This window comes from Rhinichthys klamathensis, unplaced genomic scaffold (genome assembly GCF_029890125.1).
Source record: "Rhinichthys klamathensis goyatoka isolate OS25496 unplaced genomic scaffold, OSU_Roscu_1.1 h1tg000945l_1, whole genome shotgun sequence".
Lineage (NCBI taxonomy): Eukaryota > Metazoa > Chordata > Actinopteri > Cypriniformes > Leuciscidae > Rhinichthys > Rhinichthys klamathensis.
Window position 1 is genome coordinate 91,415 of NW_026607270.1, and position 22,343 is coordinate 113,757.

The 22,343-nt window shown below is 40.3% G+C and overlaps 1 protein-coding gene across 1 annotated transcript in view; it reads left to right on the forward strand.

Annotated features, from left to right (window-relative positions):
- Window positions 1-342: 342 nt before the first annotated feature.
- The window catches only part of serpini1 (serpin peptidase inhibitor, clade I (neuroserpin), member 1), a 37,853-nt gene continuing 15,852 nt past the window's right edge, over window positions 343-22,343 (forward strand). Inside the window, exon 1 of the mRNA XM_056244223.1 lies at window positions 343-445. The gene's annotated coding sequence lies outside the window, so the exon portion shown is untranslated. The remainder of the gene's footprint in view (window positions 446-22,343) is intronic.

Consider the following 22,343-nt stretch of genomic DNA (forward strand, 5'->3'; position numbering starts at 1 on the left):
GGTGCGACGTTTAGTAGTCCTTTAAAATATTTCAAACGGTGCAAGGCAATACTCAGAAATTTGACAAAGAACTACAACTCCCATGACCGTCATTTCTAAAACTGGCGACATCCAGTCAAAAGACTGGCGTCTGTTTCGCCATATCGCAGTATTCATTGAAAATATGTGGTTAAAATGTATATCTTTATTTTAAATGTTAAATTACAAGCAATACGATTAATTTAGGATAAAAACAGAACACGTAAGATAACAAATAATAGACGAAAAACAAAAAAGCTGTCAACAAATAAGGGCGCTTTAGGCTTTAAGGCTAAGTTTAGGCCTGGCCAATCAGAAGAGAAAAGGGGCAGGGCTGTCTCTCATAATAAAGGTGTGTGAGGGTGCAGAGACGAGCAGGATTTAACATCAGCATCCCAGAGCATCAGCATCTCTCTGGCATCTCACGGTAAGAGACATACACGCATCGTCTTTTCATGTTATCCAAATGTCATCTGTTCAGAATTACAAGGAATGTTGTATTCTGTAAGGTTTATAATTCATCACGATGTAATTGGTATGATGGGTTTATTATCTACAAGAGAGGTTGTTCAGATGTGAATGTCCTATAATAACAAATGATGTTTTTTTTTTTTTTTTAAACAATGTGTACATTTTCCATGTAATCTTCCTCACAAATGCTTTTTTTCTGGTCTGATAACATCTAATATCAAATTTCTTTACAGTTTAGAATTGTTCTTGCAGTGATATGCATTTGCAGTTTTACATGCAATTCACATACATCTATTCTGCATATATTTCATTCTGTAGAAATAATTAAAAAAAAATCACAATCCTTGAAGAAAATTCAGGATAATTCTGCACATCTTTTTTAACCATTTGTTCATGCTTGTCTTGATAAGCGTGTAGTGTTGTTTTTTAGTGATATCCTGTGGCTTTTATTATGTTATGTTATTGATTCAATCATTCAAATGTTTGTATTGAATCAGGAAGGGCAGCTATTGCAAACGGGAGGCAGCAATGCATTCCCACATCTGGGCGTATCTGGGGATGCGTAAATCATCTCCTGCAAGAAAATCCTATTTCATGTTTCTGTAAATGAGACACGCGGGGAGAGCAGAATGGAGAACGCACCTCCTTTCCAAACCCCCCTTTGCTAGTGCCGGTGTAAAATAGCTGGTTTGTTCTGTGGGACGCGTTTCACGTGGAGATTAGGTGTGCTGGAGAGTGTGTGTAATGTGGAGTATATGAGAGAGAGAGAGGCCACTAAAGGAGAGGGGAAGGAAAATGAGGTGTTAAAGTGCAATCGGTATGAGTAGGGATGCAATGAAAGCGAGGGATCGATAGAAAAAGGATGAGGAAAGAGAGAGGACTAAAAAAGAATGGTGCTCCGGAAAAAAGCTGCAAGGTGCAAGGAGTTGGAACAGAATTGCAGCACTTTTCAGGGCTCGCAATCACACTCACACATATGTGGATTCCTTGGTGGTCACCTCCAATCAGTGGATATTGATTCCCAGATTGATTGCTGGCTTGTGTGGTGTGCATGAGCCATTCATTTGAAAAAAAAAGCATGAATAATAGTGACAGGTCAAGTGCTTTCTCGAATGTATTGACAGAACCAACACAGTTTGCAATATATACAGGAAATATTGCACTGTGTTTTCTATTATTGCATGTGAAGGGTTAAAATTTTGAACAAATCCATAACCCAAAGAATTATAGCCTACTTTAGTGTGTAACTTGCTCTGCACCATTTTTGCTACAAACAAATGATTTCTCAAATCATGCTGCTTGTTGAACAGAGGTGTGCTGGTTAAATCATTTTATTTTTTTATATTATATATATATTTTTTTTTGCATGGTGGATGATAGTCCCAACACAAAGATTTTTTTGTGTCCACACAAATTAATTTGATGCATGCTTTGACTGATGTTCTCCTTTTGGTATATGTGATTTTTGAAGAAGTTAAATAAGGCTTTAAGGTTACTATGGTGCTATGTAAGTAAGTACAGCCATATATAGCTTAAATTTCAGTGGTGGCAAAGGGATTTTTTCCAGGTCTGACGGATTGTTGTCTTCCCGCAAACACTCGTCACTTGGCCTCAGGACAGAACAGATGGCATAAAGAGTATTAAAAACATCTGTGTTCTCTCAAAGGCTTTGTCACTAAGTGTGCAGAATATATTGAACTTCACTGTTGCTTTTTGAACATGTTCCTTGAGCATCTGTGATGGCCTTTCTAAACATGCGAAGCTCCTGTTATTGACCGCTGTTCAGTTATTATGTGTCAAGCCTGCGAACTGCAGAAAGCAGACTGAGTCAGAACAACTGGCCGACATGGACCGACTTGTTTTACTGGAAAGCGAGTACATTTTTAATTTAATCTCCTTCTATATATATATGTGTGTGTGTGTGTGTGTGTGTGTAGGTCTCTATTCCTTTAATTAATTATATTTATAGAGTATTAGTAGCTATATATTTTTCCTTTGACACCCTTGTACATATCATGTGAAATTTTAAAAGCCTTATATGGTCTGTATTTATCTTTCTATAGACAATGTTTCTATGCAGTTGTATCACACTAGTCTTATTTGCATACGGTGTAAATTAAATTAATACAAATATTTAGATTTAGATTTAAATGTCATATTTTATTATTATTTTTATTATCTTTTTTTTAAATAATAAGATGAACTGAACCCATACTATTTTAATTATAATGAGTAGTTTTATGTTTGATGTTTTTATTTTGTGTTATTTGTAAATAATTCATATGTTATTCATATTTAAATGTTGAAAATACTTGATATATATTTGACTATTTTATTTATTATTAAGTTGTAGTAAGCCTATAGTATTTTAATACTTTATGTACTTTCATGTGTCTGTTTTGTTCTTTTTTAAAATTCATTTTAAATATTTGAATTAGCTAAATTAGCTATTGAACAGAATATTTTAATTAGGCAAGGCAAGTTTATTTATATAGAACATTTCATACACAATGGTAATAAACAAATAAAACAAATAAGAATAATTAAAACAGTTTAGAATAAAAAATAAAATTAAGTACAGTAAAAACAGTCGGACGAACAGTGGCACAGTGCTCATTTATTAAATGCATAGCTAAACAGATGTGTTTTGAGTCTGGATTTGAATGTGACTACTGTAGGAGCACATCTGGTCTCCTCTGGAAGCTGGTTCCAGCTGCGGCTGGCATAATAGCTAAAAGCAGACTCTCCGTGCTTAGGGTGAACCCTTGGTATTTCTAGCTGATGTGATCCTAATGATCTGAGTGATCTGTTGGGTTTATATTCAGTGAGCATATCTGCAATGTATTGAGGTCCTAGCCCATTGAATGATTTCTATACCAGTAATAATACTTTAAAATCAATCCTAAATGTAACTGGGAGCCAGTGTAAAGACCTGAGGACTGGTGTGATATGTTCATATTTTCTGGTCCTGCTCAGAATCCTGGCAGCAGCGTTCTGTATGAGCTGCAACTGTCTGATGGTCTTTTTAGGAAGGCCAGTGAGGAGTCCATTACAGTAATCCAGTTTCTCTAAGTCTTGATTGGAAACAAAGCATCTAATTCTTGCAATATTTTTCAGATGATAATATGCTGATTTAGTTATTGATTTGACATGACTACTGAAACTAAGGTCTGACTCTAGAGACACCAAGATTCCTGACTTGATTTTTAGTTGTTAGACCCCTAGCGTCAAGGTATGCATTCACCTTGAGAACTTTATCTTTGTTTCCAAACCCAATGACTTCAGTTTTGTCTTTGTTTAACTGAAGAAAGTTTTGGCACATCCAACTGTTTACTTCATCAATGCATTGGCACAGAGAGTCAATGGGGCTGGAGTCGTTAGCCGATAGGGCTAAGTAGAGCTGTGTGCCGTCTGCATAGCTGTGGTAAGCAATTTGGTTCTTTCTCATTATTTGGCTCATTGGGAGCATGTACAGGTTGAACAGGAGTGGCACAAGAATTGAGCCTTGAGGGACTCCGCATGTCATGGATGTCCACTTAGACTTATGGTCTCCTATACTCACATAATAACCTCTCCCTTCTAAGTATGACCTGAACCATTTTAGGACTATCCCAGAAAGCCCCACCCAGTTTTCCAACTTGTCAAGAAGTATGTTGTGATCGACAGTGTCAAATGCAGCACTGAGGTCGAGTAGTACCAGTACTGATAATTTGCCTGATATCGTTTATTATCTTTATGAGCGCTGTCTCTGTGCTGTGATGCGATCGGAAACCAGATTGAAAATTGTCAAAGTATCCATTCAAGCTTAAGAATTTGTTCAGCTGATTGAAGACAACTTTTATGTTTAAAATTATGTATTTAATTTTGCTTATTTTTATTCATTAATTAAAATAGAAGCACTGCTGACTGTTATATGTTTTAGGCTGTTCTGCCGCTGATAAACCTCTTGTAGAACTGCTGAATTGGCATGAATGTTGATGAGGAGATTTGAAGCATCTGAACATTGGCAGCCTATGAGCGATTGGGTTTGTCACTGTTTTGCCCTCTTGGGGGGTGTTTTTGAAGGACGCCTGCATTTCTGAGTCACGTCTTCTCTCGTCAGCACAGGGAGGAAATGACTCTGCCTTTGAACTTGGGAAGGATAAAAGGTTTTTAACTCTGGGTTGCAAGGAGAGGTAAAGTCAAACTCAGGTAATTTGCTGTCTTGAAGCAGTTCACACACACACACACACACACACACACACACTGTGTGCATGTGTGTGTGTTATAGTATCTCCTACAACTATACGACTATATGAGCTATATGAACTATATAAGCTTCACAAAAAAAAAAAAAAAAAGCTATAAGGGTGAGTAAATGATGACAAATTGTATTTTTGGGTGACCTGTTCCTTTAAGGAAGTGCAGGCAAAGGTCAAAAGGAAATTACTTTCAAATAACAGATGGAAAGAGAAAAGTTTCTCAAACGGCTCATCACCACCGGTACTCACAAGTCAGGCAACCAACTGGACCTGGTTTACACACGCAACTGTATCACAGACAACATTTTGGTGAAACCTCTCCAAGTTTCAGATCATTTCCTCATTACTTTCAATCTACAACTCACTACCCATGCTCCACCAACCTCCCCACCATTTACTTTCAGACGAAACCTGCGCTCACTTTCTCCATCCCATCTTTCCTCTGCTGTGTCATCTTCTCTTCCCTCACCCTCACATTTCTCATCTCTGGATGTGAATACTGCAACGGATACTTTATGCTCCATCCTAACCTCTTCTTTAGACAATATCTGCCCTCTCTCCTCTAGGCCAGCACGCACCACTCCCTCTAACCCCTGGTTATCTGAGGTTCTTCGTGAACACCGGACTGAACTCAGGGCAGCGGAGAGGAAATGGCGCAAATCAAAAGACACGTCTGACCTGAGTATGTATCAATCTCTGCTCTCTTCCTTTTCTGCTGATGTTCACGCTGCAAAATCTTCATATTTCCACAACAAGATCAACAGCGCCTCTAACACACGTTCACTGTTCAAGACATTCAATTCTCTCTTCTGTCCACCTCCACCGCCACCCACCTCCTCTTTAACTGCTGATGATTTTGCTAACTTCTTCACTAACAAAACTACCACTATCAGCAGTCAGTTCTCAGCACAGGAACCCAGACTAACCTCTCCCACAGCCAATAACCTTCTCTCCTCCTTCACTCCACTAACCGAGGAAGAAGTATCTAAACTTCTCCTCTCCAGTCATCCTACTACCTGCCCTCTAGACCCCATCCCCTCACACCTTCTACAAGCCATCTCTCCCACACTTCTACCAGCTCTCACACACATTATCAACTCATCCCTCCACACTGGCATTTTCCCTACAGCATTTAAGCAGGCTCGGGTAACCCCTCTGCTTAAAAAATCAACATTAAACACATCACTTCTAGAGAACTACAGACCTGTCTCTCTCCTACCATTCATTGCAAAAACACTTGAACGAGTTGCTTTTAACCAAGTATCATCCTTCCTGTCTCTGAACAACCAGCTGGATGTCAACCAATCTGGCTTCAAGAAAGGACATTCAACTGAGACTGCATTGCTGTCGGTCACCGAAGCCCTGCGGATCGCAAAAGCTGCTTCCAAATCATCAGTTCTCATTCTACTGGACCTGTCTGCTGCCTTCGACACTGTGAATCATCAGATCCTCTTGTCCGCCCTCTCATCACTGGGCATCACTGGAACCTCCCTCAACTGGTTTGAGTCCTATCTCACAGGTAGGTCTTTCAAGGTCACATGGAGAGGTGAGGTATCCAAAGCACATCAACTGACCACAGGAGTTCCTCAGGGTTCAGTACTCGGACCGCTCCTCTTCTCCATTTACACCACATCACTGGGACCTATCATACAGGCACATGGTTTCTCTTACCATTGCTATGCTGATGACACCCAGCTCTACCTCTCATTTCAACCAGATGATCCCACAGTAGCTGTACGGATCTCAAGCTGTCTGGCGGACATCTCGGCATGGATGAAGGAACATCACCTGCAGCTCAACCTGGCAAAGACTGAGCTTCTCGTCCTCCCTGCCAATCCGTCTCTACAGCACGACCTCACTATCCAGGTAGATCCATCCTCAATCACCCCATCAAGGTCGGTCAGAAATCTTGGAGTAATCTTTGATGATCAGCTGACCTTCACAGACCACATTACAAAGACAGCTCGATCATGCAGGTTTGCTATGCACTACATCAGGAAGATCAGGCCTTTCCTAACTGAGCATGCAACACAACTTCTCGTCCAGGCCCTGGTCATTTCTAGGCTTGATTACTGCAATGCTCTTCTGGCTGGACTTCCATCATGTGCAACTAAACCTCTACAAATGATCCAGAATGCTGCAGCTCGTCTGGTCTTCAACGAGCCCAAAAGGGCCCACGTCACTCCTCTGCTCATCTCTCTGCACTGGCTACCACTCGCTGCTCGCATCAAGTCCAAGGCTTTGACGCTTGCTTACAGATTGACCACAGGTTCAGCTCCCTCCTACTTCCACTCACTACTACAAGTCTACATCCCTACCAGAAGCCTACGATCGGTCAATGAGCGACGGCTCGTGGTACCATCACAGCGGGGCACAAAATCACTCTCCAGAACATTCTCATTCACGGTTCCATGCTGGTGGAATGATCTCCCCACCCTCGTCCGTAATGCAGAATCCCTGACAACATTCAAAAGACAACTGAAAACTCATCTCTTCCGGGAGCACTTAACTTAAAAAAAAAAAAAAAAAAAAAAAATCCTTTCCTCTAAATCCTCGCTTGCCTGGCTTATGCTACTCCGAGCTATGTCTGAACTTTGTATTTTGAGCACTTCTTGCGTTGCTTTTTCCTCTTCACGATGACTCGCTTGGTTTAGTCCTCAGTTGTAAGTCGCTTTGGATAAAAGCGTCTGCTAAATGACTAAATGTAAATGTAAATGTAAATGTAAAAGTGATGCTTGCATAAAAGAGCCTCGTATCATTTATAATAGAGTGACGTGCATCAGCCTGGTGATCTCTACGGTGGCAGCGATTTATGGCCCTGCTTTGTTTATTTTCCAGCTGTGGGCTTTGCTGTTGGACAGCTGTGCCAGTGCAGGCGGAAGGAGATAATATCACACACAGACACACAAATACTGTGGTCAAAGCCTCTTATTCTGAACGCTGTCAGGATACAAACCCTCTAATGATAGATGGATGCTGCCATGTGTTGACCTGGGTGGTATAGGACTGCTGACAGGATGAGAGCTTCGCCACTGTAAACCCCATACAATCTGGATTTCTTTCTTTTTCCTTCACTAATTTGAGTCTTACAATTAAGCTGTGTGTGATTGATTCACTTGAAACAATTATTAGGCATTCGTTCATTTAAAAATAATATTAAAGTTTTATGTACAAAAGAGTGTATAGACAACAAACACAAAGTTAATGTTTTTTAGATACCATACATAAATGAAAATGATGTCAAATAAAAATCTAAAATAAATAATAAATTAAATAAATAAATATAAACCTTCAAAACTTCATGTCATCAAAGCTCAACTCAGAAGTGAATTTCCCAGGTGCACTTTTGCCTGAAGTCTTCATATGTCTGTTTTAGCTCAGTTTCCTGCATCTATATCTTCAGAGTGATAACAGTGGTTTGTTCTGTACAACAGTGTTGAGCAGGCTCCTGTGGGTGTCTTCGCTTGAATAGAGTTAAATTAAAGCTGACCCATGTCTCCAGTGGAGTTACCTCGCCACTGCGCTGTCAGTGCATGGCTCTTTAACTCCTCAACTAGTGTGTCTTCTCCTCAGAGTCTGTAGCCTTCTGTCTGAATATATTTGGTGTCATTCCAATTCCTCAACCTGCTCGACATTTCACTTGCAGTCAAATCCTGCTCCTGCTCCGTCATCTTTTTCCGTGTCCTTTTCCGCTTCTAAACAGCGCTGCACCACCGGGTCTGTCCTCTGGAGGCTTCTGGAGCTAGAAGAGGAGAGAGATGGCAGTTTACCCAGCATGCCTTGCTCTATCTAGGAAAGAGGAGGCTGATAGATGTGTATAGACTGTCCTGGTGCCACCAACTGTGATTCTCCCTCTAATGATGACAGAGACACCTGTATGAATGAATGATCCTCTTTGGGAAATAAGAGATCCATTCAGAACTTGATGGAAAACCAAGTTTGTTTGCTCTGGTTTGCCTCCATTGCGAAATATGGTATAAAACTAAGTATGCAATCTCACATCTCACTTATTGTTGCTGAGGTATCTGATCACTCCACATGCTGTGTATTGAATGCTGTTGTTTCCACTTGGCCTCTTACTAACTACATAATTGGTCAGCTTAACTAGAAACACAATGCATCAGTTAAGTTGAAATATTGAATTGCATGGAGATCCAGCAAGATACTCATGTTATGTAAGCGGGTCTTTCAATATCTCTCATCAGATTGTCTTTCTATATCCTTCTAGTCTCTTGTATTTCAAGCTTGAGCTCAAAATGAAAAGAGTAAAAAAGCAAGATATGAAAAGGGCGCGCGCTGCCCCCATTTCGGAAACGTCTTCATATGCGCTTGCTATAGTTGAATACATTTTAAAGGCAGTTGGGAGGATATTTAAAGCAATTGCTCTGTGCGTGTGTGAAAGGAACTGAGAAGAGTTTTGTGGCACTTTGAAGCTTGATTTCACTTGAGCAGATACTGACAGGGTTGTCTAGGCTTTGCTTGAGATGACAGCCAGATATCAGACATTCTCAGAAAACATTTGCAGTTGTGCTTTGAGGTAATAAAAACACTGACGGTTTCTTAGTGATTTCAAAAAAAAGTATTACACCTTGCCATCAAACTCATTGCTCACTGTTATACATTATACCTTAAACGATCAGACTTATGATTTTCACCTGGCAGACCATAAAACAGCACAAACGCTCTCCTCCGTGGACGGAAGGCCAAAACTGAGAGAAAAATATGCGTTTTCAAACTAAAATGTATTAGAGTGGGCAAGGCCTAATCCACATGTGTGAACATGTATGCGCATGACGTCACCTTTTCATAAATTCATGTTGTTTACATGGAGACGGTAAAGGCATCGTTTTCAAAATCTTGCATTTGCAGGCCCCCAAAACGCCGTTGTCGTGTAAAAATGAATGGCCAAAACGCATACATTTGTTTCCGTTTTCAATTGAAAACAGCATTGTGTATACGTACCCTTAGAGACTTAGTACCACCCAAGGAACTGTACTGAATTATCAACATACTAAAAACCACATGGTTTTGCATGTGCAAGCACCTTCACTGAGAGTTCAGTGACAAATAAAGTGTCACCAGAGAGGACAGCTCACACAAGAGCCAGAATTTCTTTGTTTCTGGTTGGTCCCATTAGGGTGGTTGGTGGTCTCGTTGAGTTCTCCCAGGTGGCCATCAGACCTTTGTACAGAATCCAGCACGGGTAAGCGAAAGGTCAGGCAGGTTTGGTGCTGTTTTCAGGCGAACCCTCTCTTGTCGTCCCACTTTTCTCTTTTCTCTCCCATTCACAAGTGACCATCTGTTTTTCGTCCCAGACCTCGGTCACCAGGGTCAGGTTACACAAGCCTACGTCTTAAACCAAGAGTATCTGAAATGGAGAGATCAGGAAAGTTTCAAGAATGAGAACAGATGAATCATCTGTGGATTGTGAACCAGACTTTTGAGTCTGTTGCTTGTTTCGCTTGAATTCCATGTGGCGCTGAATAGATGCACGTAATAACGTTGTTTTGTTAGATTGAAAATCGATGACTCTAGTGCATCAGACATTTTTCAGATCACCGAACATCCTATGCCACTTTGGATACAAGCAAATGTAAATGCATTGCAACTGACTAAAACCACTCAGAACACCTTAGCAGCCACATAGCAATGCCCTGACAATCTCCAACAACACCTTAGCAACTGCATAGCAATGCCCTTTCAACACCATAAAACAGTACTTTTTGCAGACAAAAAGTTGATATGTCGAACCGTTCTTGAATAACCCGCAAACGAATTTGACGAAGGGCACGGCCAAATTAACTTGAGGCTATACCTCCACAACGCTTTAGCGTATTCTGACACAGTGCCACCTAGTGGTCAGGAGATATATAAAAATTGACATTCGCTTATAACTTCTGAATGGTTTGGCCCAAAAAAAAAAAAAAAACTGGTATCTTTAGATTCAGTGCGGCATGCTGAGTCGAACGATACTCAATATGACCATATCAGCCATTTTTGGCGTCAGCCATTTTGAATTTTGTCGTAAAATGCTATATTTTATGAACACATTGGCGTATTGTTACGAAATGAAACTAGTTACGTAAGTTATAATAAATTTTCCAAAAATGCTAATAGCTTTTGATGTTTTGGCTATTGTAATGAAACTGGTATTAATAGATTCCTTGGGTCATGCTGAGAACATGGATGCCAATTTTGCCATATCATCTTCAGACTGTGCCGACAAAAATTAATGGATTTCGTGTCAAAAGACAAAACTGTTTTCGTATAACGCAACAACAAAGTTGAGGCATGATGCCAAAATGACTCTGAAATCATTCTAATATGTCTTTATTTGCTCATTGTTGCAGTTGGTCTGATTCCCAGCCACGCAAGCATGATTTATCGTGCCTTCTTTCTGCTTGGCCCCTTAATAGCTGCTTGCTTGTTATTTCTTCAGTTTATTCTGAAATTTTAAACTTCAGCTGTTAGCTTAATTTATATGCCTGTATTTGATGTTTACCTATGTCTTTTTACATGCGTAGGTACTGTGTATGCAGTGCTATAGTAACTGATCACATGTAATCTGGATTACGCAATCAGATTCCAAAAATTAACTGAAATTAGATTATATTATGTTTTAAAATACTCATAAACAGACTACAGTTATGTTTTTAGTGATTGCATGATTATTACATGTTATTCTCACAATGGCAGGACATTATTCATAATTCATTGAGTCCTCCTTATACTTCATTTTTATCTTTTATATTTTCCCTTCTAAAAAAGGCCTACATTCAGAAGGTCTTCCAGGTTTGTGGAATTGCACACACAGACCAGCCACTAGTCGTGAGCCTCACTGTACACTGAGACCCACACAGCATTTGATCACTGGATTACATAAATCATTTCACATTTAAGGAGTGTTTTCAGAGTCATTTAACCATGCATTACTGTTTTTTGAAGACGTTTGATAAATGTACAAATTCACATAACTTTATATTTACATGTAATGCAGGGGTTCCCCGACTTTTCTAAGCTAAACCTCTTTGACCTAATATATTTACTTGAAGTCCCCCCTGAGATTTTAAAGCGGTGGTACAATACCCCTTTTCACATGATGTAAAATAAGTCTCTGATGTCCCCAGAGTGTGTATGTGAAGTTTTAGCTCAAAATTCCCATTTTTTACAGCATATTAAAATTATCCCTTTTAGAGGGTGAGCAAAAACGTGTCGTTTTGTGTGTGTCCCTTTAAATGCAAATGAGCTGCTGCACCCGGGACAGGCTAGTACTCCTCTATTTTTTACAGTCTATGACTCATCGCTGCAGACTGTAGCACGGTGACGTCACGTATATACAATACGTCACGAACGTACGTCATGTATGTGTTACCACGCATGCGCCATATCGTGGTGACAGCGCATGCGCGTTACGCGGTTACGTCACGTGTTTTGACGTCCCGCGTCAATTTGACATAATATTAAAATAAAAAAAATGTATTAAAAAACTCTAAAGTAATAATGAAAGCTGCAAAAAGAAGTACAGCACACATCCATAGTTTTAACTATGCCTGATTTAAGGTAAACTCATAAGAAATTTTAGAGTGTATATTGTGTAATATCTGTGTAGTATTTTATTTAAAGTTTATTTTCACATTCTGTTGCACTCCACTTTGTAAATTACAAAATTACTTTAAACACTGATGGCACCTTATATATTTCTTATTTTAATCATTCCACTTTAATAGTTAATGTAACCCAGTACATTAATTTGGGTCACTAGTGTTTATAATTAGTATTGGTTTATTCATATCGATATGAAACTAATAGTGAGTGAAAAATTATAAATAAAATGTATTTATTTCATTATAAATAATTAAAGGATAAAAAAAACGTTTTTGAGTGAATTTCCGATTGGTAGGTGAAGGGTTAACTCCGCCCACCGTTGAGAAAATAATTTCCAGATCTATCGGTTATCAAGCTGAGACGAGACCAGAGATGAAAGATTGCAAGAGATTCTGAACGACACGAAAGTGATATTAAATCGATTGAATGAGTTAAGAAAGAAGGAACAGTGATAATTTTGCGATAAATTATAAAGAAGCACAGTAGATTTATGAGGCTTTAGTTCTTTAGAGAGCTCGCACGTGAGAAACTGCTTTGTGAAAACTCACCGCGTCGTGCTGAACCCATACTGAAGAGATAGGAGAAATTTTCTAATCTTTCCTTTGGAAAATTGTTTTTTTGTTCTGTGATCTATATTTCTCCTTGGTGAGTACAATTTTCTTTATGAAAAGTGTTTAATTAATGAGAATATCGTTTTTTTTTGTAGTAGTAATATGAACAATGCATCAGTAAAGTGGATTGTTATATGAAAAAATTTTGGAAATGTTTCATAATATACTATGTAATGGTATATAGTTGCGTTAAATAATGCAGAGATGTATTATTTGTTGAGATTGTGTTTCTTTATTGAAAATTGTGTGCCATGCGGTGCTAGCTTTGCTAGCTCTGTACATAGACTCAAGTGTGTCAATCAAGCACATGGTGATTAGCATGCATATGTATTTAAATAATTGAAGAGAATGTTGATTAATTGTTTAAAAAGTTTTATTTGGATGATGTACTAATAATTGTGTTTGGCTTTGTTTCCAAGGCCGGGTTTTTTTGTTTTGGTATATTTTTCCTGTAAATTCTCTGTTGAGAGTTCCTGAATTGCTGCCGAGATTCTGATTTCTGTCCTGCTGTGGATTTTCTATTCCTGGTTGGACTGGCGAGCCATCCCATCATTTCGTCCCTGGAAACCTGTAAAAGAGTGTGAGAAACAAAGTTTCAGAGTGGGTAGGACAGAACTACACACATGGTATTTTTTTTCACTTTTCACTTTACCTGGATTTTCCTGAAGACAAGAATTTGAGTTTTTTTTCTCCTCATGGACTGAACTGTTTTTCCATTTTGATGAACATTCTTATTTCTTATTTTTGAAATTGAGAATACAATTGTTGAATTTGGAATTTAAATATTGAGGCTGAGATTTCGAAAAGTGACATTGAGAATTTTCATTGTTTCCTGGTATATGTAATTCAATTGAAGTACTGTATTTTTCTGTCATTTAATTGCTTTGTTTTATTTTCATTTCCATAATTATTCAAATTGCCAACAAAGAGAAAATATACTTACCTTTTATTTAGCAGATTGCATTACAGTAGTCTGAGTGATTTACTCATTTTAATTTATTATAATATTGACTTTTGCTAGTTTTGCTTCAGTGAGTCGATCCGGAAATCTTCTGAGTCTGAACTTGTGAGATATAGAATCCGTGCCACTCGTTACACAAAATTTTGGCAAGCCAGCCAGGAGCAAAATTATAGCAAAGTGTACATCTAAAACTACTTAATAATCACAAGTAGACAATAAAGAGTTTAAGAGAAAAGTAAGAAGAAAAAACAATTTGAGCCAGTTTGCTCCATAAAATAACAGTTAAAACAGACAAAAATGGAAGTAGTGAAACGTGAAGACATTAACGTGCGGAGAGCAGTCATTGTAAGTGGTTTAACCCTTTCTGACCCAGATTCAGAGATAGAAGACTGCCTGCTAAAATATGGATCCATCAAACGCAATTTAATCATTGACGATCCCAAGTCAGAGTATTACAACAGTGCTATTGTGGAATTCTCACATGAGTCTGCCATGCACAATTTGGAAGCCTCACTGCCCTTGACTATCAGAAGCACACTAGATGCTAATGTTGTATTCCATGTACGCAGCTTGAGGAGTGTGTATACTTCTGCAACGAGTGACAACATTACTGAGGGGTATCTGGAAGAACTGAAGGCCATCGCCAGAGACAGTGGAATAACCGTTCAGGAAGTGCTTCAATGTGAGCTGCAAAAGATCTCTGCAATGATGTTTCCACAAGAAAATGAATCCACAAGACTTGAGCAAGAAATTGAACAGCCTGCAGATGACAGCAGTATGCATGCGAATACCCCTCCACACTTGAATCAAGAATACCAACCATCTGCTAATGTGCAACAAGGGCAAGTAGAAACAACAGTAATGTCCTCACCAAGGATCTCACCACTACTGAGTGTTCCAACCCAAAAACCTGAAAACCCAGCCAAGGGGAGCACCCTGGCACAGTCCTCTCATAACATACAGAGTACTGGCGCCAGCGTTGCAGAGACTATGTCCTTGAATCTACCTGTTAGTGCTCTGAGTCCACCAGGAATCCAACGAGTAGTAATGGAGCATGTGGTAAAGACCAGTGAATCCTTGTCCTCTTCGAATGCTACTTTCCGACTGAAATCTTTTTCAGGAAGAATCCCTCGCCCTAGCCATGAACCAGACTTCGACACCTGGCGTACAAGTGTGGATTTCCTACTGAATGACAAGTCTCTCTCTGAACTGCACAAGACTGGGAAGATTCTCGACAGCCTACTGCCTCCAGCCTCGGATGTTGTCAAGCACATCGGCCCATATGCCCTACCACTAGAGTGTTTGGAACTGTTGGAGTCTGTGTATGGTTCAGTGGAAGATGGAGATGAATTGTTTGCAAAGTTCATTGGCACCTTGCAAAATCAAGGGGAAAAATCCTCCACCTATCTTCACCGTCTTCATGTAATGCTCAGTGTTGCAATCAGACGAGGTGGTGTTGCTGAAGCTGAACGGAACCGTTGCCTTCTCAAGCAATTTTGCAGAGGTTGCTGGGACAACAGCCTAATCACTGAGTTGCAGCTGGAAGGAAAAAGAGTCACATCCCCTTCTTTCGCTGAGCTGGTAGTTCTCATTCGTACTGCAGAGGACAAACAGACTTTAAAAGAAGAAAGGATGAGGAAGCATCTCGGACTAACCAGACATTCTACAGTTCCAGTTAAGTTACGAACAGCGACCCATCAACAGGTTGTGTGCTGCAGTGATGTATCTGAAGATTCCACTGACGAGGTGCCAGGCCAGTCAAGTGAAAAGCCGAAGTCAGCCAAGTCCAAAAGCAAAGCTGAAAAGTCTGAAGTCGAAACCCTGAAGAAGGAGGTTGCAAAACTCCAAGCTCAGATCTCTGCGATGAAACCACAACCAGTTCGTAAAGAAAAGATCAGTCCTACGGTTGAGGAATTCTCTGAATTGAGGCAGAAGATAGCTGAACTTCAAGCTCATCTTGTCCCAAAAGTGCAGAGGGAATATCGAGAGTCTCCAGGTTTGAGCACTTTTCCTGAAAAGTATCGACCCAAGCCGATGGAACCAGAGATGGATAGAAATTCAAGGCACACATGGCAACCGCACAGCAGACCCCGTCCTGGTTACTGTTTCCATTGTGGAGAGGATGGACACCTTGCTGTTAACTGCGGAAATGACCCAAACCCTCGCAAGGTCGAAGAGAAGCGCCGTGAGTTAAGAGAGCGACAAATCAAATGGGATCTGCAGAACCTCTCTCATCCTGTGCAGTTAAACTGAAATCCGTCTCAGTTGGAGGGCGAACAGAGACGGGAAGACAAGAACAATGCCCTAAGAAGAATGAATATCTGTTGCAGCAGCAGGCACATGAATCTCTATGTCGTGAATTACCTACCGGATTAGTAGGGACCAGGTGCACCACCAGGATTCGAATAGAGGGGAGAGAAGTGAACTGCCTTCTGGACACTGGATCGCAGGTGACAACCATTCCCAAGTCCTACTATGATAAATACCTGTGTAAGCACCCCATGAAATCCTTGGAGCATCTTCTTGAAGTGGAGGGAGCCAACGGACAAGCTGTACCCTATTTGGGTTATGTCGAGCTCAACTTGAAGTTTCCAGAAAGTTTCCTGGGAGTCGAAGCTGAGGTCCCGACGTTAGCTCTGATAGTCCCAGACCTGACAAACATACCACAGATTCTAATTGGTACCAACTCGCTCGACGTGCTATATGCCAATTGCACTGAAGGGGGCACGGGTGCTATCAAGTCTCTTTCTTATGGTTACCAAGCTGTGATAAACGTGCTGCAGAAGAGGAAATTGCACGCTTCCAGTGGAACTGTAGGATGTGTGAAGTTGAAAGGGAATCAACAAGAAGTTGTTCCGGCAGGGTGTACTGTTGTTCTGGATGGACTAGTCCAGGTGAGAGGTCCACTTTTTGAAAAATGGGTGGTAGTGGAGCCGCCTACCATGGTTTCCTTACCTGGTGGTCTTATGGTGGCAAGTTGTCTGCACAGCCTACCTTCAAAGCAACGCTTTGCTCAGTTGCCAGTAGTAGTGAAGAATGACACCCAAACTGATCTTGTAATTCCCTCAAAGGCTGTGATAGCTGAAATCCATGCAGTCCAGCGAGTAATAGAAAAAGATTCTTTGAAAGCAGATACTGGAAGTGAGAAGGCTGAGTCACCTCTGTCAGAGATTCCAATTGATTTTGGAGAGTCTCCATTAACGCCTGAGTGGAGAGCGAGAATAACATCACTGCTGAATTCGATGCCTGACGTGTTTGCATTACACGATCTGGATTACGGACATACCGACCATGTGAGACACAGAATAAAGCTCAGTGATGAGACACCATTCAAGCACCGAGCCAGGCCAATTCACCCTCAAGACGTGGATGCGGTCAGGAAACACCTGCAAGAACTTCTTGAAGCTGGCGTTATCAGAGAATCAGAATCCCCATTCTCATCTCCCATAGTTGTGGTACGGAAAAAAAACAACTCTGTGCGATTATGTATAGATTTCAGGAAATTAAACTCTCAGACGATCAAGGATGCATACGCCCTTCCTAACCTGGAAGAAGCTTTTTCAGTCTTGACCGGCTCAAGATGGTTTTCAGTCCTCGACCTAAAGTCAGGCTACTATCAAATTGAAATGGAAGAGTCTGATAAACATAAGACCGCTTTTGTATGCCCATTAGGATTCTGGGAGTTTAACAGGATGCCACAAGGGATAACAAATGCACCTAGTACGTTTCAAAGGTTAATGGAACGTTGTATGGGAGATCTCAATCGGAAAGAAGTGCTGGTGTTCATTGACGATTTAATAGTTTTTTCAAGAACTTTGGAAGAACACGAAGCTCGTCTGAAAGAGGTTCTCAAAAGGTTGTGTGAGTTCAAGCTAAAGCTTTCACCTGAGAAGTGCAAGTTTTGCCAAACCTCTGTCAAGTATTTAGGCCACATAGTTTCGCAGAGTGGAGTTGAAACTGATCCAGCAAAAGTGGAGGCCCTTAAAACCTGGCCAAGGCCGAAAACGCTTAAGGAGCTCAGAGCTTTCCTTGGATTCTCTGGTTATTATCGAAGGTTTGTGCAAGATTATTCAAAAATTGTGAAGCCTCTTAATGATCTCACTGCTGGGTATCCTCCGTTACAGAAAGGTCGCAAGAAAAAAACAGACGAAACAAAGCACTATTTCAGTCCAAAAGAAGAGTTTGGCGAAAGATGGACACCAGAATGTCAAAGGGCCTTTGATGATGTCATTACGAAACTCACTTCTGCTCCAGTACTGGGATTTGCTGACCCCAAACTCCCGTATGTGCTCCACACGGATGCCAGTACCACCGGGCTTGGTGCAGCATTATACCAAGAGCAAGACGGACAGATGCGAGTCATCGCATATGCAAGTCGAGGACTTACCAGGGGTGAAGTAAGGTACCCCGCCCACAAATTGGAGTTTTTAGCATTGAAATGGGCTGTGACCGCGAAATTCAATGATTATTTGTATGGGGCTACTTTTACTGTGATAACAGACAGCAACCCATTGACTTACATCTTGTCTTCCGCCAAGTTAGATGCCACCAGTTATAGGTGGTTGTCAAGTCTGTCAACATTCACGTTTAAGATAAAGTACAGAGCTGGGAGTAGAAACCAGGATGCAGACGGGTTATCCCGCAGACCACAGGAGGAAGTTCCAGACGACCTGGAAACACAAAAAGAAATGGAAAGGATTAGAAAATTTACTCACCAACACTTAACTGAAGACACGTCGCATGTCGTTTCTGCCGAAGCCGTAGAAGCTATCTGTGAACGTCATCATCTTGGTCAATCAAACGGTCAGCCTGAATCCCTTCATCTTCCAGTGACTTTAGTAGAATCCCTTGCCATAGATGTGGATGCTTTACCACAAGCTTTCCAACAAGAAAATACTTCCCAACGTACAGAGATTTCCCATTTGTCTGAAGAAGAACTGAGAAAAAGACAGAGAATGGACTCGGAAATTGGAGCAATTATCAGACAGTTGGAATTAAATGACAAGCCCTGTTTCAAGACCAGCCCACCTGAATTAATTCCATGGTTCAAAGAGTGGAGCCGGTTGGAGTTGAGAAATGGAGTACTTTTCAGGAGAATTCAAAAGCAGGGAGTTTCGTCATACCAGCTAGCATTACCTGCTTGTTTTCGTTCTACTGTCTTAAGGGAGCTCCACGATGACATGGGTCACATGGGAATCGAACGGACTCTCGATCTTGTACGGACAAGGTTCTTCTGGCCTAAAATGGCTGCAGCAGTAGAAAAGAAGGTCAAAACCTGTGAGCGTTGTGTTCGACGAAAGACTCTGCCAGAAAAAGCTGCTCCATTGGTGAACATCAAGACTAGTAGACCGTTAGAGCTAGTTTGCATGGATTTTCTGTCAGTAGAACCTGATCTGAGTAACACAAAAGATATCCTGGTGATCACTGACCATTTCACTAAATATGCTGTCGCTGTGCCAACGCGGAACCAGAAAGCTCAGACAGTGGCCAAGTGTTTATGGGACAATTTTCTGGTGCATTACGGGTTCCCAGAAAGGCTTCACAGCGATCAAGGCACTGATTTTGAGTCTCGAACAATTAAGGAACTGTGTAAATGTGCTGGGATATCCAAAACTAGAACTACCCCATATCACCCGAGAGGTAATCCAGTTGAATGTTTCAATCGAACGCTGCTACAAATGTTGGGAACTTTGAGCAACAAAGAAAAGGCAAAATGGAAAGATTATGTCAAACCACTTGTCCATGCCTATAATTGCACTAAGAGTGACGTGACTGGATTCTCCCCGTACGAACTAATGTTTGGGAGACAACCTCGACTACCGGTTGACCTGGCTTTTGGGTTGCCAGTTGATGGCTCATCTGAATCCCATTCTCAGTACGTACAAGGTCTCAAGAAGCGACTTGAAGAAAGCTACAAGGTGGCAATTACAAATGCTGAAAAGGTAGCAGGACGAAACAAGAAGAGGTATGACAAGCGTGTTACTGCCTCTACCTTGGAAGTTGGTGACAGAGTATTGGTGAAAAATGTTCGCTTGAAAGGAAAACATAAGTTAGCGGATAAGTGGGAATCTGATGTTTACCTTGTGATCAAGAAGGCAGGAGACTTACCTGTTTACACGGTGACTCCAGAAAAAAAGAATGGACCTCCGAGGACTCTGCACAGGGATCTGCTGTTGCCCTGTGGATTCCTGTCGACACCTGATGAGCCTGTTGAGAGGAAAGTAATTCACAAACCCAGAACCAGAGCCAGACGTGCTGAAGAATTTGAAGAGTTTGAGAGTGTAAATGAGTGTTCAGAGTCAGACTGTGACCCAGTAGACCATTATATTCCCGAAAGGTTTTTTGAGGTTGAAACCAGGATTCTTCCAAATTCAGGATTCATATCTTTCACTGGAGATGGGAGAACAGTCCACTTACCTAGAGCTGAAGATGAGGCTGAAAAGGAGGAAGGATGTTTTATCCCGAAAGAACCCGCTGGAAAAAATGGGAACTTGCCTGATGTGGAATCCTCCAATGTGCAGAATGCTGATCATCCTACTTCAGAGGAGTTGGTGGAAGGGAGCCGAGCAGATCTGCCTGAAGTTGAAGTTCTTGACGAAAGTTCAGTTGAGGAGTCTGGAAAAGAAATTGAAACAGTGAGGAATTGTGAGAAATTTAATGCTGAGGGTGGACAATCATCTGGAAATTCACACAAAGAAAGAAGTATCCTTTCCCCTCAAGAAGAAACTGCCACTCCTTGTGACTCTCAAGATAATCAGAGTGGATTAACTGAAACTGGAGGAGGTCTTCGACGTTCAAAGAGACAATGTGAACCCCCCAAAAGACTTCAGTACCCGCAATTGGGTAATCCCCTTAGTTTAGTTATCCAATCTTTACTATCAAGCCTGAGTACTGCGATAACTACCTCTTTGGAAGACCCTTTGAAGTGACTCTGATAGAAATGATTTTAGTGTGAGTATGCAGAGGGACCTGCATATATTCAGGCAGGGAGAGTGTAACCCAGTACATTAATTTGGGTCACTAGTGTTTATAATTAGTATTGGTTTATTCATATCGATATGAAACTAATAGTGAGTGAAAAATTATAAATAAAATGTATTTATTTCATTATAAATAATTAAAGGATAAAAAAAACGTTTTTGAGTGAATTTCCGATTGGTAGGTGAAGGGTTAACTCCGCCCACCGTTGAGAAAATAATTTCCAGATCTATCGGTTATCAAGCTGAGACGAGACCAGAGATGAAAGATTGCAAGAGATTCTGAACGACACGAAAGTGATATTAAATCGATTGAATGAGTTAAGAAAGAAGGAACAGTGATAATTTTGCGAAAAATTATAAAGAAGCACAGTAGATTTATGAGGCTTTAGTTCTTTAGAGAGCTCGCACGTGAGAAACTGCTTTGTGAAAACTCACCGCGTCGTGCTGAACCCATACTGAAGAGATAGGAGAAATTTTCTAATCTTTCCTTTGGAAAATTGTTTTTTTGTTCTGTGATCTATATTTCTCCTTGGTGAGTACAATTTTCTTTATGAAAAGTGTTTAATTAATGAGAATATCGTTTTTTTTTTTGTAGTAGTAATATGAACAATGCATCAGTAAAGTGGATTGTTATATGAAAAAATTTTGGAAATGTTTCATAATATACTATGTAATGGTATATAGTTGCGTTAAATAATGCAGAGATGTATTATTTGTTGAGATTGTGTTTCTTTATTGAAAATTGTGTGCCATGCGGTGCTAGCTTTGCTAGCTCTGTACATAGACTCAAGTGTGTCAATCAAGCACATGGTGATTAGCATGCATATGTATTTAAATAATTGAAGAGAATGTTGATTAATTGTTTAAAAAGTTTTATTTGGATGATGTACTAATAATTGTGTTTGGCTTTGTTTCCAAGGCCGGGTTTTTTTGTTTTGGTATATTTTTCCTGTAAATTCTCTGTTGAGAGTTCCTGAATTGCTGCCGAGATTCTGATTTCTGTCCTGCTGTGGATTTTCTATTCCTGGTTGGACTGGCGAGCCATCCCATCATTTCGTCCCTGGAAACCTGTAAAAGAGTGTGAGAAACAAAGTTTCAGAGTGGGTAGGACAGAACTACACACATGGTATTTTTTTTCACTTTTCACTTTACCTGGATTTTCCTGAAGACAAGAATTTGAGTTTTTTTTCTCCTCATGGACTGAACTGTTTTTCCATTTTGATGAACATTCTTATTTCTTATTTTTGAAATTGAGAATACAATTGTTGAATTTGGAATTTAAATATTGAGGCTGAGATTTCGAAAAGTGACATTGAGAATTTTCATTGTTTCCTGGTATATGTAATTCAATTGAAGTACTGTATTTTTCTGTCATTTAATTGCTTTGTTTTATTTTCATTTCCATAATTATTCAAATTGCCAACAAAGAGAAAATATACTTACCTTTTATTTAGCA